Genomic DNA, 17,632 nt, shown 5'->3' on the forward strand with positions numbered 1-17,632 from the left:
TGGTCCTGAACTTTGCCTTTGGACCATTTCTTTTTGACTCTTCCACAGACCTGTTTTCTGAGTCTTTGTCTTTGTTGACCAATTAAAATTATGGGACACTTCACGAAAGACATACCTGTTTCTTATCCCATACATTCTCCATTTAAATCCATGTAAGTCAGCCAGGTAGAGGTGGCCTTTAGACACAGATTCCTGGCCTCTAAAACTGAACAGTCTGATGTTGGAGGTTTTGCAGGGTCACAGGAACCTGTATTCTAGCAAGCACATGGTTAGCTTTTTAGAAAAATAATGTTTTCCTTTTACTGAATATAGATTCTTTTCTCATATATCCTGATTACAAGTTTCCCTTTCTCTACTCCTCCCAGATCCTTCCCATTTCCCCTCACCTCCAGTCCCACTCCCCTTCTGTCTCTTATTAGAAAAATAACAGATTTCTAAGAGATAACAAACATGAAATGGAATAAAATAAAATATAATAAGATAAAACAAAAGCCACCACAGGGAGGCTAGACAAGGCAACTCAACAGAAGGAAAAGATTCCCAAGAGCAGCACAAGAATAAGAGACCCCATTCATTCGCACACTCAAGAGTCCTATAAAAATACTAAGCTGAAGGTTATAATATACATGCAGAGGACCTGGTGCAGACCCATGTGGCCCTGTGCCTGCTGCTTCAGTCTCTGTAAAAAGGGCACTTTACAGCAAGCCTATAGCTAGCAAAAAATTCAATAGAGACAAACTCAAAGCAATTCCTCTTAAAAAAAAAACAGGAACAAGACAAGGTTGTCCTCTCTCTCTCTATTAAGTCTAGTACTTGAAGTCTTAGCTAGAGCAGTAAGACAACTGAAGGAGATCAAGGGGATACAAACTGGAAAGAAGTCAAAGTATCTTTATTTGCCGATGATATGACAGTATACATAAGTGACCCTAAAAATTCTACCAGGACACACCTATAGCTGAAAAACACTTTCAGAAAAGTACAAAATTAACTCACAAAATGGCTAGCCTTAATGTTAGGGAATGTAAATTAAACCCTTTGTAAGGCTTGAAGAGGACTGGTGGGCAGTTGTGTTGTGGTAGCCTGTGACCCTGAGTAGGTTGTCAATGTCTGATTTGTGTTGGCACCTCTGTGTGGCGTATCTTAAGACTCTTGAAATCGCTGCCATGTGGATACACACAAGGAAGGTATGGGTGTATTTTTAGAAATGTGAAGGCACATAAAATATAAAACATAAATTATCATAATCCTTTCTTTTCATTTTCACTCATATAAAACCCATATTTAGGATATATTGGCAACCTGCTTCTGATAGATTCTGGGTATGAAATGCACAAAAGTTCCCAGAGGACCACAGTAGAATTTCTTCACAGCCTGAGCCAGCTTTCAGTGAAAATAAACATTTTCTAAATTTAATAAAGAATAGCATGAATTTATAATACTGTGAGCATTAAAATGGGTGTCCAGAATGCATCAGATCAGTACAAGGTGGACAGGGATATGCTTGGGACTGAAGCACCCATCAGGCTGCCAGAGCCATAGTATTCAACTGCATTCTATCTACCACACCCTCGACTCAGACCAGAGCAGAGTCTTGGATGGAAAAATACATCTGAGTTGGAAGCGTTTCGATCCCCAATAATTACTTTAATTTTTAGTAATTACTCTGAAAGTGCTCATGAGAAACATTTTCTGTGAGAGCATGAACAACCAGCTCAGTCCCTGCCTCTGTCACCACAATGACCTCATGGAGCCCAGGTGAGAAGCCTGGAAAGCCACAAGGACCTGGTTCATGCTCTTACCTATCTAGACCTGCTCATTTGAAGACTAAGCATGTCCTGAGTTTTAGAAAGCAATCTGCTAAGGTCAAAATCCTAGGAAATTACATCAGTCTTTAAAAATTTTATAGCAGCATGACCAAATATGATCAAGGGTTTTAAAAGCAGTAAATTGATTTACAGCTTTTCCCAAATATAGACACTTAGCAGATATTCAGCAACAATAAAGAAAAAGTATACCACATTCCCATTGGAAAGAAAAAAGAAAAAACAGGTGACAGCCACCTTTGTTAGACTCAGAGCTACAAGAAAAGAGCCAGCCCCCAGCAGAAGCCTCCCAGGCCTCTGGTCTCCACGCCACCTTCATGGAGCAGACAAGTCCAAGGATCTTTTGGTTATGGCAGAACTTAAACTTAAAGTTCTCCTTGAGCCATACAAAGGTTGGCCTTTATGTTAGGCAAATTTTCTCTTTCCTAATATGTCACAGCCACAAAAGTCTTTGACCCATCCTTCAACACACCTAACCCTAACCCTAACCCTAACCCTAACCCTACCCTAACCCTAACCCTAACCCTAACCCTAACCCTAACCCAGTGTAAACTGGAATGTTTTCTCCCTTCAACTTCCTCACACTCCATAGCTCCAGATGTTGGGATCTCATTCAAAGTAGTATTTTCCAATGAAACGCTCCCAGGCTTACCAACCTAAAGTTCCTGACCAATCACCCTTGATCATGACAACCTCATTAATTATCTACACAGGACACATCCCCAGCTTTTTTTCTTAATCTATACTTTTCTTAATTGCTTTAAATGGAGTACTAGTGCCTTAGGAACTAGGACTTGCCTGTATTGATCACTGACATTTTCAGTCTAGAACTGTGACTAGCACATAGTAAGCCCACAGGCCAGTGAAGAAAGGAAACCCTGAAGGTATCTGATGAGTGCCACATCTTGAAGAAATCTTAGGACTCAAGCATGTGGGATCAGAAACCATGTCACTCACAGTCCCAATTAATTTAAGCCACAGTTCTCTGCCAGGTCTAGTTTAATTAACACCTAGTTCACACATGCATTCGTTCTCTACACTGCTCAGTCAAAACAATGTCCCCCTAACTATGAGAAGTTTTGGCTCAGACAATGCGCATGGTCAGCTTGAACGTGCAAGGGTGCAATGCATGCCACCAGGCTTGGATTTCACGGATGCCTAAATGACTCTCCAAGGACAAATCTAGCAGGTTCATTCCTAAGAACATTATTCAACATGACCCAATAATCTGGAAAGATTTTACTGAATTTTGGTAAGAGATTTCCTGGGAAGACTCGAACATTACCATTGAAATGCTATTCTGGGTCTAGGATAAGAGTAATTTGTGTGGGTCATGCAAAATATTTAATCAAGTATTTAGATGTAGTATTGTTCTAGAATAATCAGTAGATTCAAAATATACTTGAGGAGCTAAAAGGTCATCAGATAACAGGTGCATCCTGGTGAAGCATGAGGCTACGCTGAAGACAAGCTGAATGTCAAGTCATCTGCACTGACCGGAAGGTAAGGGCAGCTAACAACAAACCAAGCTTCAGCCATGAGCACTGACCAGAAGGTAAGGGCAGCTAACGACAAACCAAGCTTCAGCCATGAGCACTGACCAGAAGGTAAGGGCAACTGTGCTCACTTAGATTTGGGTTATAAAGCACTCGATGTTGCATGGAAAATACTATTATTTGAAAAATATACATTAGGAGCTATTGGTACTATTAAAGAATGGTATAAAAGACAATGGCGGGGAAATTATAAATAAAATTTAGATCAATATCTCTCTACTTGAATATGCAGTCATCCCCCTTTACAATAAAGGAGGCACAGATATGCATGTCACACACGAGAGAGCGAGAATGTGCTGTAAGCTCATTGCACAGACAGCACCTGAAAAACACAGACCAGGACAGTGGCACAGGCTGTTCCTTGACCAGTGCAATTCTGAGAAGCACATCAGTCTGTTTATATGAATTTACTCATAAGGCTTGGCTCAGCCTGCTGGAGAGAATGGAATTGGCATATGACCTTTCCAAATCTAATAGAAGAAAAAGTTACTATGGTTTTACATTCATGTCCCAAGGCATGCGGCTAACCATAAAAGCCAGTGGTGTCTCTCCTCATGTATTCACCTACTAATGCCAGCCTGTCTATCCCCAAAGTTTATAATCCTGAGACCAGTGGGAGAAAAAAAAGGGTACTTACAAGTGGGGAGTCTTGGACAAATTCAGCATGGTTATTTCAAACAGCGCCTTTACTTTTGTAATTTCTACCTCCATAATTCTGGCTGTCAGTGTACGCAAGTCCCTCTGAGTCACCATTCAGAACTTTTCAATCAATGGGACACACTACGGACCTATTCTTTATTCTGAATAGCGCAAATGCTATCTGTGTTTAACAGTTAGCCATTAGCAGGATCACAAACAGGGATAAACTACACTGGAATTGTAAAAACATGGACCCTAAACTCTAGAAAATTTAAATATCTCAAAAAATAATATTGCGCCCCCTGCAGGCATCCGGCCAGGTGGGCAGGTGCCAGCAGAACTGTAAATAGAGCTGTGCTTTTGTGCGGGTTTGTGCGTGTGCTGTATTTCTGTGTTTTGATAGAAGTCACACACAAAAGAAAAAGATTTAAAAAATAACCTCAAAAATAATATTGCTAAAAAGTCTGTCAAGGGTCACTGTATTTTTCGCTCTGTTTCCCCCTTTTAATTGTCAGATGCCGCTGTCTTTGGGTTCGTTATAGATCAGTACAATTAACACTCACCCTAGGGTTTTTATTTTTCCTTCCTTCTCTCTGGGTCAGACTCTGAAAAACAATTCTTTCATTAACTAGCTCTCAGGGGATATGTCTTTCCTCTCCTGGCTTGCATGAGAGGGCAGACATTCTAATTTTATAGCAAAAACAGAGAAATTGTGGGTGGGATGTGCTTCCCCCTAACTGTAGAACTCTTTTTAACAGAGTGTGAGCCATCTGGGTGTTATATTGTTGTTATAACCTAAATGGCTTTCCTGGGTGGCATAATGAGAAGCCAAGCAGAAATATGGTTAATGCCACATGAAGCACAGATGACAGCTAGCCAAACTCTCCCATCCTCTAATGCAGTCTCTGTTTCCCTCTGATATCCTCAGGAACTCTCTCCACACCCCAAATAACCATGGGAGGATCCCACAATGGAAAGAATTACGGAACATAAATTAGTCGCATACCTAGGGACAGAAGAGAGGCCCAGTCAGTGCCTTGGTGGTCTGTCATCACTGACTTAGTAAAAGATGCAATAGGATAACCAAAGGTCAGAAGTGCTGGGCATATGGAACACCTGAGTAGTGGAGCAGAACCCCGCGGTGACACCAATGTCTCTGCTTTCCTTCTGTAAGAGACCATACTGAGAAATCCACATAGCAAGGAACTGTGGGTAGACCCCAGTCTGCAAACAGCAAAAGTCTGAATCCTCTGTGGCAGCCACAGCTACTAAGATAAAACCTCAGTGAGCATGGACAAAGATTCTTCCTGCAGAGTAGGAAGACTCTGAAGGAATATAGCCTGAAGGGGCCTTGACTGCAGCTTTGTGAAATCCTGGTCTTGGCCCAGACTTCTGCCCCATGGCAAATGTGTGGCAAGAGATGTGTTATTTTAAGTTGCTAAACACATAGTGGTGTGCTGTGCAGGGACAGAAAACTATACACTGAGAAAAGAAATGAGGGCCCTGTCTATCCTTACACTGAGTCAGTCAGTCTAAGTCTCTCTGAAGGATTCCTTGTCAATTGCCCTCTTTTGAAAAAAAATCATAGGAAGACACATTCAGATGGCCTAACACAGAGCTGTCTGAGCTCTGTGGAATGCTCCAAAGGATGTCTGTCTGCTTCTTGGATGCTTTGAGTTCTGCGATGGAAATCCCATTAACCAGAGCATCTTCTGAAGCAGATAATGAAAAATAATGACTATAGTGACATGTCCCAAAATCTTATTAAACCATACAGGAAGCTTCTAAGTAGCTTCACTTGAAATTACTGGAAATGAAGAACAGCAAGAGACAATCAATTCGTCTTCATCTGCTGATGTCTTGCAAGTGAGATTACATTAAGTCTCTGTACCCATGAGCTCATAGAAAAGTTCTTGAATAGAAGTAAATTAAAAAGAAAAAGCCTACCTCACATGATCTTCTACCTTGAAGCTATTTGAACAGGGCTGTGATCCTTCATGTATTAATTTACTCCTGTGGTAATTACATACCCTATAATTCTAAAAACTTCACAGGTTTTTTTTTAAAAAAAAATAGGACGGGAATGTTGAAAGTTAACCATATAAGGTTTTTTTAAAACAAAACAAAACAGAACTACATTAAAAGTAACTTAGAACATGTGGCCCCTACAATAAAGCAGGCTAAAATCAGATTTGAAACTAATTCTGACTTTTCAACACATTCTGTGTGAGTTAAGGATTTTGTTGATACACTATCATTTCTTCAATGCCCACTGGAATAGTTGATCAATGCCAAGATTAGCTAATATCTGGAAAATTTAGCTGAAGTTTTACTTCATACCATTATTAGACAACAGAAGTTAACACCAAACTATTCCCAATATCAATCATGGTACTATAGATGCAAATAGTTTCTAAGTTTCTTTTTAATGCTACTTAATCATGATTAACCTTAAGTTTTGCACAATTGTTTCTAAAGCATCTCAAGGCATTTAAGAGTTCACACAAGGAATAGACACAAAATCATCTGTATAAAGAATGTCCAGTTGTATAAAATAAAGTAAGAATCATATCTTGTGTTACTGCAGATGTTGATGTCCTAGAAATTTCTAGAGGGGTGAGGCATGACAGAGATCTGGAAACTAACAGTCCAAGTTGAGAATTGTGGATCATCTGTGCCCGAGGCAAGCCAAAGTTCCAAAGGCTGGATATTTGAACACATTAGAGGAGGGAGCCACCAATCACATAGCACGTGTTCATTGAACTATTGTGTACTGGGACATCATGTAAAACTTGTGGGCCCTTGCTGCACTACAGATAATGGACAAGGAGGCAGACAACAGATCAAGGTGATTTCTGAGAGTCAAATTAGGCCAATTCAAACAAGTATATTAGTGAGATCCTGTACCCTGCCAGACAGTGCTGTGGAGCCTGAATTATGTCAGCAAACAAAGAGGACAGGGGTGCCCACCCTTATGGATATCATGTCTTAGCTGTGTAGGGGCAGGCATGTAATTGTGAAGAACACTGGGTTATGTGCTGTAATGAAAACTAGTATGTTCTAGGTTTAAAAATTAAGTAGAGAGTGAGAATGAAGGTGACTGGAAGTGCTTATGTGGAGGTGCAGTGGGTCACAGTTGAAAACGGGGTTTTCAGGCTAAGCACCAATGAGGTGTCATTGAGCAGATCTGAGGGAGGAAATGGAGCATGATGTAGGGACCAGAGGGTCGTGGGACAGAAAGGCTAATAGAGATGGAGGTGACTGCTCTAGATGGAATAGCCAGGAAAGTCCTTTTGGAGAAAGTGAAATTTTAGGTTAGGTTACAGTGCCCACAAGGATCTGAATACACATGGACCCAGAAGCAGAACATTCTCAGGAATGGGCACTGTAACACACAGGTCCCAAAGTCAGACTGCTTGGCCTAGAGGTCTACAAAGGAAACCTGAGTGAGAGGGCATGATGATCAAGCATAAGGACCTATCCTGTGCCAGGGGCAGGGCCAGGTCATCTAAGTTGCCTGGATCTTTAGTTGCTTCGCTGCTAAGCTACTGGATTCTCCCTATCTAGACATCACTTGAGCTTCAAACACATTCTCTTAACTCTCTCATGCTCCCAGTTACCACCCATTTTCTTCCTCCCTAAGTGTCCCCAAACAATGAGTCTAGACATGCAGCCCCTCGCCTGGCCCCTCCATGTGCTCTTTGCCTCACCTTAATTGAGTATCTTCCCAACACTTCTCTTGAAATCTTGAAAGCTACTGATGGTCTCTGCACAGCCACATGTGAGGGCCAGGTGATCTCTGCTCATCGAACCTTCTGCTGCCTCTGGCAGAGACAGCCATGCTTTCTTTCTAGAAGTGATCTCCTTCCCCTTGTCATTACAGCCATCCTCACTTTCTCCTGCACTTTCTGGATGCTCCTCAACTACCCATTATGGGAATGATGCATGAATAAACATAGGTGTCAATATGGAATATACTTAGGGGGTTTGATGCACTCACTGGAGGTGCGTCCAATAGCCTTGCTAACTTTGGCTTGGGGACATTCATTTAGTCCACAGAGAACATGTTGAACTAATCTGGAGATCTGCCAGAATTTGCACTTTCTAATGATATGACCTCTGATAACATAAGACATCTCCAGGCTCTAATCCCATCATCTGTAAAATGGAGATTTTAATAGCTGCCTTGTGAGGCTATTAAACCGTTTACTATTCCCAAGGTCTCCAACCAACATCTAGCACTTAACAGGTACCATTTTCTTGTTCATGACCCCCCAAAAGCTCAGATAAACATCTCCTGTCTGAACAACAGAAAGAATAGCAATATTAAAGGGAAAGATGTTTTAAATTTGTGGGTAGGGTCATTGTGAATGACCCAATCATCTTAGTTAACTCTGCTTTATAAATCTAGATTTCAAATACACCAAACTTCTGAAGTTACCTTTTGAGGTAGGAGCAGAAAATGAGTATTAGTCTGTATAGTACACCCCAGTCTCACTCCTCAGACACATTTTTATGTGCTTTTTCTTTATTGAGAGATGGGATGGGGAGCCTGCTTTGGAGCCTGGCTTTCCATCTCTACCCTGTAACTTGGCAGCTTTGGCAGCCGAGAGTCTGTGCAGAAGACCTGGGTTTCCCTATGCTCTGTAACATGGGGCTAATTACACTGCATCTCATGGGCTAGTTTGGAGAAATAAGTGAGTTAATACAGATGAAATACTTAGAACGGTACTTGGCACCCAGTTAGCACCTGATAAACATGAAGGTGACAACTATAATGACAGCTGATGCCATCACTGGTCCTACCATCACTGAAGCTCACCCCTCAAACCCATTTAGTGATTTGGTACTAGGTATCCTGCTTTTCCTCACTTGCATTTACCTGTGCAAATCACTCTCCATGTGTGTATATTATGGGAAGTAGACATGGTTGGGTGTTTCCCATCTGCATCTGCACTGACTGATGTCCTAGTCTGTACTCCACAAGTCTGGCCTTCTGTGCCAGTGGACTACCTCGGCCTCAGGCTTCTGCTGGATTCAGCAATGGAAGCATCGGTAGAGGAAGGAGGAAGAAGAGTAAGTTCTGGGTATCTATGCCTTAGCTCCCGGATGGCTGGGTACCACAGTTGCTATTTTTTCTCAAGCTGTAGCTTTGGCTAGGCAGCCTCTAGTCCTCCATTTCCTGGTCCTGATGAGGCAGAGCAGAAGTGAAGTCCCTGCCTCCACTGCTGCAAGCCCCAGGATGCTTCCTAACTCATTTTGTTCCATTCTGTAATTCTGTTTTAGATGATCTTTTCATTAAACTCTTCTACATGAGGATATTTCCTGCTGGGACCCAGTTTGAAACACAGGTCAAATGCAGCAACATATGGCTATTCAAAAAATGATGGTAATGTGTTATAGAATGTTAACATTCATTTATGCTGTGGGATATTTGTTGAATGATGCAAAGATGTGTTGCAATCTTTTATGTTGCATTTGTTTAACCCTGTGAAGCTGTGTTACTTTGCCTGTCTAAAATACCTGATTGATCTAATAAAGAGCTGAATAACCAATAGTGAGGGAAGAGAAAGGATAGGCAGAGCTGGCAGGGAGAGAGAATAAATAGAAGGAGAAATCTGGGAAGAAAGGATCATGGAATGAGAAAAGGAGGGGCCAGCTACTCAGCTACACATCCAGCCACGGAATAAGTAAAGAAAGGTATACGGCATAGAGAAAAATAAAAGTCCAGAGGCAAAAGGTAGATGAGATCAATTTAAGTTAAGAAAAGCTGGCTAGAAAAAAGGTCAAGCTAAGATCAGGCAATTATAAAAACAAAACAAACAAACAAAAAAACAAAAAACCCCAACCTCTATATGACTTATTTGGGAGCTGGGTGGAGTAAGGGTAAGAAGTAAAAACACAACCAACAACAGCAAGGTGAGACCTTGACCACTTAATCAAGTGAGAAGCCAAGAGTGGAACCAGCCAGAGATTCTCTGCAAAGCACTGCAATTCAAATCTTTCTGCCACCAGAGCAGGACAGCTCCCATGGAGGGCAAAGTGGGGGCCTTGGCATCCACCAGCTTGCCTGGGATGCAGATGCCATTTCCTCTGACAATGGGTAGAACCAGAGGATCTGCCAATCCCCAAGCTCTCAAATGCTCAGTTCCCTCTCTACCCAATTCAGTCCGTGAGGCACTTGACACCTTGCCCTGGAGAACAAGCTCAAAGGCAAGCATCCCCAGTGCTACCTCATCTTTTCCAAGCTGGCCTGGAGGAACTGGAGTTAGATGCATCCTGCTGGCAACCAGGCCCTTGGTGGCACTGTATACCCTAGGGCTGCAGCACTTAATTACAACCAGCAGAGTAATTTTGGAAGGTGACACCAGCATAAGCTTTCAGCCTCACAGTCTGAGCTAATCATTAGTTACATCTTTAGATCATAATCCATATGAGACAGTAGCTCCATAAGTGTCTGTGTACTGCTGTACTGCTTTAGGGACATGCCATCGGCTCCCATAAATAAAAGGGACAACACTCTAATAACATGGCAGGGCAAGCTCGGGCTAAGAAAAAGTTGTGATGTGTTCTCATACAGAGAAACTGATTGCCTTATACAATATTTCCTGCAAATTTAATTGAGGATCCCAATAATCAGGAGCCAAGTACACAAGATCTGCAATTGTTTTAATAGTTTTAAAAATCAAATCTATGAACCATAAGTGCTGAAGTTACATTTTAATAAAATGTAGATAATGTCTAAATGTAGAGCCAGACTGGAGATGTTCAACAGAAGAAAACATGGAAGGAATATGACATAGGGAATGGAAGAAAAATCAGGTGAATCGAGCCAACCTCCCTGTTTAATTGTGGCATGTGGATCAGGATTGGTGCCATTATCAACAAATGCCTCTTGCAGAGTCTACACGGAGCAGCATCAGCAACCTGCAGGAATAGTGTCCCTTCTTCCCAAGCACAAAACAACTGATGAGCCGTAATTTTGTTTACTCAAGAGACATGGTTCTGAATGGCTGTATACAAATCTGATTTCTGTGCAGACAATCAAATTTGAAATTCACTAGGGAATCTGGCTTCATGGACAGAACACTCAAGTAAATGCTTTGCAAAGTGAATAATGAAGACCTTGCCCCTGGCCCTCGCTTCCCCTATGTTTACGAGATTAACAGCTAGCTTGTGTCTGTACAAGTGTGTATGTGCATCAGGTCTGTTCATGTTAAATGATAGCATCATTCAGATTTCAAGCTGCTGGGGCACTTGGAAGTGATTAAAATTCAAAAAAGGAAAGATAAGCTTGGTGGGGTCTAAAGAAAGATAGGGAAAAATACTTCACTTTTAGATATTTGAGTGCACATTCGGAAGGTCAATGAGAAACGTATAAGGAGTAAAACTTCATGAAGTCACAGGAGAACAGGATAGAGCTGTTGAGCACAATGGGGCTTCTCAAGCTGGAGGGCTCATGCCTGAGAACTATACAAGAATGTGCAGAGGCTTCCATTCCTGCCACAATCCAAGTCTCTCCTGCCATCATTTACCCTACATTGTTCTATTAGTTCTAAGTACAAAAGCTTCCATTTTGCATGGAGAACTTGTCATATAAGACATTTTATGGTGCTGTATTCATCCACTCATTCTCAAATGAGTTAGGCATGAGCCTGTAGGAACTTTTCTTCTTCAGTAGAAGCAACCCTGTCATAGTGAATGTGAATGAGAGGGGTCAGGCAAATTCATGAAGTGTGCCATATACATATGTATATATATATATTTCTTAAGCATTCCCATGAAACTGACTTAGAATATTATTTCTCACTAAAAGGAACCAGAGTTCTCAGGGGGCGTGGCTGTTTTCAGGTCTGAGGCAGAATATGTGAAGATAACCCAGGAACATTTGACACCAGAAGGGACCACCACAGACCGCCAGGAGTTTCTCAAGGGATGCTGGAAGAACAGGAATCTGTTGGCCAGGCCCGTGTGAACAGAGGCATGAGTGTGTTCAGAATCAGCACTGCAGTCTATGGTGACTGCTCTTCCTCGCTGGATATCACAGATGCTAACAAATCCACTCCTCACTTTGCAAACCGTGGGACACAGAGGCAGAGAGCTTGTGTTTGCTCTGCCTTGCTCACATGAATTATACTTCAGAGTAACTAGATATCAACAAGAATAAGTTTCTCTTTATAAAATAAGTTCAACCAACACATACAGGAATGGTAAAATTTGAGTGCCATCATTTTAAAAGCTCCTAATAAAATAACATTTTTGGAAGAAAACTGAAATTATCTCCCCCAAAATGATACAAGTAGGAACTGAAGAAATGTCTACATCTTCTTGCTAATTTACATATAATACAGAGACCAGAGGGCATGTTAAGAATGCCTATGGCAGAAGAAGCAACTCCACAAAATCCATGTTGTGAGGCATCCTCCAGGAAAACAAACTTCATTTTATTTTCTGAATAAATTACAAAGGGAAGAGATATTCAAAAGAAGACTATAAATTAAACCAAGCTTTACCCGGATTTGATAGCATCTATTTTGTACACAAGTCCTAGTACAATCACACACATCCTACTACAAACAAAAGAGTTGTTTTGAAAGATACTTGGAAACAATTACAATTTTAAAACATAATTTCTTATTTGGAAATCACAAAGTACTGTGAGCTCTCATATTTGGACAATAGAACAGATTTGGATAACTTACTAAAGCAATACTCATCTGGGGCCCAGGCAGGCCATCCCTGGGTACAAATTTATAATTATTGGAATTCATATAATTTGCAGTGTCTTTCTTCATAATATAAGTTTATATTTCAAAAACTTTAAAAATTATTTAATGTATATAATGCTGTTGTGAAGATCCAACAGTTTAAATTTGCTGCTGAGAGCTAGATTCTATACTGGACATCACCCACATTATGTAACAGGCACAGAAAAACTATTATTATCCCTTCATTTTGAAAGAGAGGAAGTAACTTGCCTAAAGCCATATAGCCAGTTTAAAAAGCCACACAATCATCTTAATGCATGCAAAAAAATCATTTCAAAAAATCCAACTCACATCTGTAATAAAAATTCTCAGCAAACTAGAAATAGAATGACCTTGACAAAGAGCAGCCACTAAAAGCCTTACAGCTAACACAATAGTTAATAGTGAAAGACCACTTTTTTATTACTTCTATTTAGTACTGATCGTCATAGCCAGTATTATAGGCAGGAAAAAGGAAATAAATTTTGTAATTCACTGACATAATCATCTATGTAGAAAATTCCTAGCAATATATGTAAGTTATAAAGCTCCTAGGCTTAGCAATGTTGCAAAATATATGGTCAATATAAAATTATCAATTGCATTTTTATATACCACAATGACTAGAAGTTGAAATTAAAATAGAAAGATCCAAACTTACACACTTACAGATAATTTTCACAGAATAAGCTTGGTAGGAATGATGATAAACCATTGGTAAAAGGAATTAAGGGAGAAGTAGTAAGTTGGAAGGTCTGCCCCTATGGATTGGAAGACTCACTAATGTTACATGTCAACCATGCCCAAAAGGATCGACAGATCCCATACAAAACCAGACAAATCCTGACCTCTTGAGCGAGAAGGCATTCCACCAACAGACACCACTGAACCCAAGTTTGAATGCCTCCTGGGTCTCCAAGCTGAAGACATCAGATTTATCACCTGTCTACAGTGAGCAATCCCTCAGTTGCCTGCCTGCCTTCTGTATGTCTTTTTTCTGTCTTACCCTAACCCTCTCCCTCCCCTGTCTTCCCTCTACTTTCTCCCCTCCACCTGTACACACATCCCTTGGTCAAACACACTGTGCTACAAAGTCAAGCATGCACTTGCTCTATGATGAGCAAAATCATCTGTAATAACTTCTGCCTCTCACTTCTGCTTCATCCCTTCATTTCTTAGTCTTATCTCTTGCTCTTATATACAGAGACTGAAACCAAATGTCGATACCTATGAAAATAAACTAGCAGCTTTATTCTTTTAGTAGTTAAAAAAGGGAAATAACCAAATTACACATCAAGCAATGAATGGCTTAAAAACTGTGATAATGGAATGCATTTAGCAATAAAAAGAACAAACTATAGACACACACAACAAGGATTTGATCTCTAAGTAACATGCTGAGTGCAAATTGGGTGCAAAAGGCTACATACATACTGTAAGATTCCATTCATATGAAACTCCACAAAAAGCCATTTTGTAAGGATAGAAATCACATAAGTGGCCACCGGAGACTGAGGGGAAACAGACCTTGGGGCTTAGGGGATAACTGAGGGACACAAAAACCATTTGAGGGTGTATGAATCTTTGAAACTGTAATTTAATTATATTTTATTACTTTATATGTTTTGGTGTTTTGCCTTCATATATCTTTGTGCACACAGTATCTGAAGAGGCCAGAAGAGGACGTCAGAACCCCTGGAGCTGGAATATAGATGGCTGTGTGCTGCCATATAGATGTGAGTGAATATGTGAATATAGATGTGAGTGCTGAGAACATGGACAGGCTTATCAGTGACTTGGGACTAGGACTCGGTACATCTGTCCTCCCCAGTGCCCATGCTCTATATCTGCTTCTTCCCTTTCTGTCTCGTATTTCCTCACCACTCCTCTCTGCACATAAGTTAAAAGCCCAGTCCAGCCAGTTGATCTCCCAACTACTACATCAAGTCTTTATTTGTACTCAGGACAATCAGTCTGACTGATTGATCATGACAGCCATTTGGCTATATATCCAGGGCCCATATCTCAAGTCCCAATGTCCAGTGAGCAAGTGACTTAGCTTAGAAAATAACGCTCACTCAGGGAGTGAAGACGGAGCAGTGAAGAAGCCGTCAGCTCCTGACCTAAGAAGCCCATCTGGAGCTGACCCGACTACTGCTTTCGAATACCCTTGATCTTTCTCTCTGAGCATATTATGTCCTGCGAGCCTTTGTACTTCCTGTTGTCTCGGCCTAGAAGGCTCTTCCCACAGATATGAGGACTTGCTCCCTCACTTCATGTGGCCTTCTCTGACCACATCTAAGATGGCATCCTCTGTGTCAATCACGGTGTTTGCCATCACTTTCTTTACCTTATATTTGCTCTATCACTGTAAAAACATAACTTGCTCAAGTGTATTTGCTTGTTAATTTGTTTATCTGTTTTCCTTCGAGAAGAGCAGCCTACATTCAAGAAAGAACTGCTACATTCCCTACATTATTACCGGGATTCCTCATACCACGTACAGAGTAGGGGTGAGTGTGCGGGGCTGGTTTGCAGGGAGGAAGTGGGAACGTTGGTTGAGAAATGTGAAATAGGCTGGAGAGAGAACAAACCCAAGTGCCCTGGAAGTTGGGCCTGTTCTGGTATTAGCTGGGATCTGCGGTGGGTTCTGAACAAGGCATGAGCGTGGTTTCCAGGGAGATGCCCGGTATTAGTAGTAATACAGTTTGAGTGGAGATGGGTGAGAGCTCAGAGACAGCCACAGGAAATAAGAGACAAATCTATATTTTAGCAACTGACTGAAGGTGTATGGGGTAGGAGGAGAGATGGGGTGGGAGGAGTATTAGCTACTGCCAAGGAGTCAATCCGGAAGCAGTCACTGGGCAGTCTTTAGACGGCAGTACAGAAGGAGCCTGAAGTGGAAGGTTTTACGAGACTGCTTGAGGGTTTGAGTGGCTACACCTTACACACAGTCTTTATATTTTTCTCCAGTGTATTTTCATCTTACTTGGTCATTATTCTGATAGGTGGGTTTAAAAAAAATAATTTGTTTAAGGCACACTAGCCAAGAGAAATGAAGACAATTTCTCTTTCATGAGAGGGGCAGAAAGGTGGCCAGGTGTTAAGGCAGTTAAGGCAGGGATTCAAGACAACACGATACATGACAAACAAGTTTCTCTTCCCGGGCACAGGGCAAACTGTATTGTGTGTGGCATGTTCACCATTTTATGGTGCAGGCTGGGCCAGGCAAGACAGCTCTCAATGTGAGAGCAGAAACCAGACAACTTGCTCTGAGGTTTCTACTGCAGCAGCTCGGGGAGAGGCTAAGGGGGGAACTGAGCTCTGGTAGCCAGGTAACCTGTGAAGAGGGGGCCTCCAGAGCTCTCTTACTGTGGTGGAGGCTATGGCTTTCAAGGATGGTAGGGTCAGCAGCTGTGACTAAGGTGAGGTCCTGACACAGAACCAGTGTGCTGTTGAGAGCTTGCTTGCTCATTCACAGAGGTGGTGTTTTCTTGTCAGACCAGTTCTGAGGTCTTCCTGGGGCATTACTTCAGATCCAGTTCAGCAACAGCTCAGTCACTCCTCTGCAGTTAGCCGAAGCCACCTTCCCTGCTCTGTCTAAAACTTCTTCACTTTGACCTGTTTCTCCAATGACTTTAAGACAGGAAGAGCCTGGGCCCCTCTAGCCCTGACCCTCCCCCATTCTCTGAAAAGTGTAGGAGGAAGTTCTGGCCATTCCAGGAGGCTAAACTCTAGGCTCCTCTCTGTCTGAGGTAGGCCACCAGGCATGTGGTAGCCCCATGAGGCTGAGAGCTGGAATGATGATGATTCCAGACTGTCCTAGGTGGCCCAGCACCTAAGGCACAGCCCCCAGCTTGACGGTGTCATCGCAGAGCTCCATCTGTTTCCTCATTTTATGTCGCATCTGGTTCCAAAGCTGGGAGGTATCTTAGTTCATATTCTGTTGTCGCAATAAAATACCCAGTTAGGGTCATGTATAAAGGACAGTGGCTTATTTAACACGTCCTTCTGGAAGCTGGGACATCCAAGAGCAATGGCATTCATTGTCTGACTGCATCATGACACAGCACAATGTGCAAGCATGTGTCAGCTGGGGTCCCTTTACCTACCTTGTAATGTCACCAGTCCTATAACGTGGGCACCTCTCAGGAGATAGGTAAAAACCCAGTTTTCCCACAGAGGCCCCCTCCCGCTGATAAGGAAGACAGTTCCTGTGTGAGTGCTGGAGGGAACATTTAAATCATGGCAGGAAAAGGACTGAGGATGGGCTACAGTGACTCCAGACACCCAGGGACCCAGGAATCTGTGACAGATGCTATTTCCTTAGGCTCCTCAGTGCTTTCCTGAGTAGGTCCTGGGACACAGATGGGCTCACACTCTCCTAGATTGCCAGTAACGGGGAGGAAACACAGCTCACTGCTATGTGCCAATTCTGCAGGCAGCCTCTCTTCACTGCCTCTAGAGAAAGTGCACCATTACTTAATTAATATCTGGACCCCTCTAGAATCATCCAGTGCCTTAGTAACAGAGGCACAGAACTTCAGTCACCAAATAAAAAAAACTGATGCTCAGGCCAGAGGTTTCATTAACAGCATGGCATTTTAATGGTCATTATAGGGTGTGTGTTTTTTTTTCCTCCAGAAAGCAGTGTTCAATCATAGACAGTTTATCATGGCTTAATGTTTTTCTTCATAAAGTACACGAGAAGAAGCCAGCCCTAGCATCCACAAGTCATTACATTATTTCCTCTGTTCGTACATTATTTCTTGCCTCCCTCAGATAAAGGAAGTTTGATAAATTATGAGTCTTAAAATCCATCCATAAAGACGCATGGCTCTCCCCAAAGGTTTATCAGCATTTTGCA

The 17,632-nt window shown here is 41.9% G+C and overlaps 1 protein-coding gene across 5 annotated transcripts in view; it reads right to left on the minus strand.

The window, feature by feature from the left end:
- Apba1 (amyloid beta precursor protein binding family A member 1) overlaps positions 1 to 17,632 on the minus strand; it is a 204,900-nt gene that overhangs the window by 168,882 nt on the left and 18,386 nt on the right. The gene's annotated exons all lie outside the window — the stretch shown is intronic.

The sequence above is a fragment of the Mesocricetus auratus genome, unplaced genomic scaffold, assembly GCF_017639785.1.
Source record: "Mesocricetus auratus isolate SY011 unplaced genomic scaffold, BCM_Maur_2.0 Super-Scaffold_4256, whole genome shotgun sequence".
Classification (NCBI taxonomy): domain Eukaryota; kingdom Metazoa; phylum Chordata; class Mammalia; order Rodentia; family Cricetidae; genus Mesocricetus; species Mesocricetus auratus.